Genomic DNA, 2,516 nt, shown 5'->3' on the forward strand with positions numbered 1-2,516 from the left:
CTTTTCTTTTTTAGACGGCAACGATCCCCCCAATTTCATTCCAAATCCGAAAAAAGAAATTCCCTAATTTTGTATTTTTTTATTTTTCGATTTTAACAGGTGCCTGTTTTGACTTGAAGTTTCCCGTGTAAAATGCATGAGAAAAAATGTTTTTTTTTTAGTTTTTGGAATAACTTTTTAGTGTTTGAAAAAATGTAACGGGAAAGTATGGGATCCTGCAGAGAATTATCCAGCGAAGAATTTCATGCATCAGATATATGGGTTTGACAAACCTAACACACCCCTCACGAGTGCCTGAAAACTACACTGATAAAAATTTCTGTTGGAAACTTCCACTACATGTATTGGAAGTTTATTTCCGAAACTTAAGGTAACGCTGCAATACACAGTGTTGTAGTCTCCAAACTCTGGCATTGGTATGCCACCTTACATGACTTGGAATTTTATAATACAAGTCTAGTAGCTGGATACCTCGACGCCTGTTGAAAAGAAAAATTAGAACAACAATTGGTAAGTTCGCTAGCCGGGTGCACCGGTTCGCGCAACAGATTGTGTAGCACATATTCTATGAGAACTTTTTATGAATTGAAATAGTGCCAATTGCCAAAATAACTACCATTAGTGAGTCAACGATCCGGGTGAATCTAGTCGCGCCCCATGTATCTAAGTACGTATTCTACGAGATCTTTTTCAAAATTTAGATTGTATCAACAGCTAAAATTACTAAAAATTGTGAGTCGACGATCCGGGTGCACCAGATCGAGCACCAGGTAGTATAATACGTGTTCTACGAGAACTTTTTAAACAATTTAAATTTCGTCAATCATGAGAACAATTCCACATCGTCAGTCGACGACTCGGATGCACCAGGTCGCGCCCCAGGTATCTTAGCACGTATTCTAGGAGAACTTTATCAAAATTTAGATTGTTTAACCAGCCAAAATTACTAAAAATTGAGTGTCGACGATCAATGTGCTCCAGGTCTAACACAAGGTAGTTTAAAACGTTTTCTACGAGAACTTGAACAAAATTTTAATTTTGTAAATAATGAAAACAATTTCAAATGGTGAGCCGGCAACCCGGGTGAAACAGGTCGCTCATCAGGTAGTTTAGTACGTATTCTACCAAATCTTTTTCAAAATGTAGATTATTCTAACAGCCAAAATTACTAAAAATTAGAGTCGACCTGGGGCGCGACCCGGTGCACCCGGGTCGTCAACTAACCATTTGGAACTGTTTTCATTATTCACAAAATTTTAATTTTTCAAAAGTTTTCGTAGAATACGATCGTTGACTCACCATTTTAAGTAATTTTTGGATGTTGGTAACTTCCTTGTGCACAATTTTCGTCTTATAAACGCTCTAATACATTGATTGGAATGCTGGACGATAACTTCACGATTTAGAACACTTACAATACATGTATTACAATTTCGTCATTCCAATACCATGGTTACAATTTTACCTTACGCTTGTATTGTAGAATTCTGGTAGATGTGTGGTAGAACTCCAAACATTTTTAACGATGTACCCTTAAAACAAAAAATGTCAAATCGACCTTTTGAACAATGTATTCTCGTATCTTTTTACATAAAATTATTAATATTGGTCTAGTGGATACAATTATTATCATTGGTTAAATAATTTTTTTTCTCGAAATTTCGTTTTTCCACCTAAGAATGATTACTATTAGTCTCGTAGAATATTTATTAACATTGGTTAATTAATGTCTTATTATTTAAACAAATGGGATTTGTTTAAACAAATTTTTCGAAATTTCGTTTTTTTCCTTAAAAATTATTACTATTGGTCTAGTGGAATATTCATCAGTTATAATTAATAACTAATTAATAATTAATTTAATAATATATAATTTATCAGTAATATTTCAGGTATCCTTTTTATCAAAAAAAAATTTTTTTAATCAAATCAATCAACAATTGTTGTCCAGTGGTTATTTTCTAGTGGAGATGACTTACTTCCGACACTTACATACTTACTTTTTTTTTGTCTGAAGTCATCTCCACTAGAAAATAACCACTATAAAATATAAAAACAACTCAGACGAAAGAACATCAACAGCATATCAACAACATCGATTTACAACAAATGTTGATCAATTTTCCACTAAAGAAATATTAATAATTTTTAATAAAAAAATTATATACAGGAATACCATTTGCTTAAACAATTGAAAATCAATGATCTAATGTTAATAAATATTCCACTAGACCAATAGTAATAATTTTTAAGGAAAAAAACGAAATTTCGAAAAAATTGTTTAAACAAATCCCATTTGTTTAAATAATAAAATATTAATTAACCAGCGTTAAGAAATATTCTACTAGACTAATAGTAATAATTTTTAGGGGGAAAAACGGATTTTCGAGAAAAAAAATTATTTAAACAAATTCTATGTGTTTAAATAATTGAAAATTAATTATCCAATGATAATAAATGTATCCACTAGACCAATATTAATATTTTTAGTAAAAACATACGAGAATACAGTGTTC

The sequence above is a fragment of the Belonocnema kinseyi genome, chromosome 3, assembly GCF_010883055.1.
Source record: "Belonocnema kinseyi isolate 2016_QV_RU_SX_M_011 chromosome 3, B_treatae_v1, whole genome shotgun sequence".
NCBI classification, from domain to species: Eukaryota; Metazoa; Arthropoda; class Insecta; order Hymenoptera; family Cynipidae; genus Belonocnema; species Belonocnema kinseyi.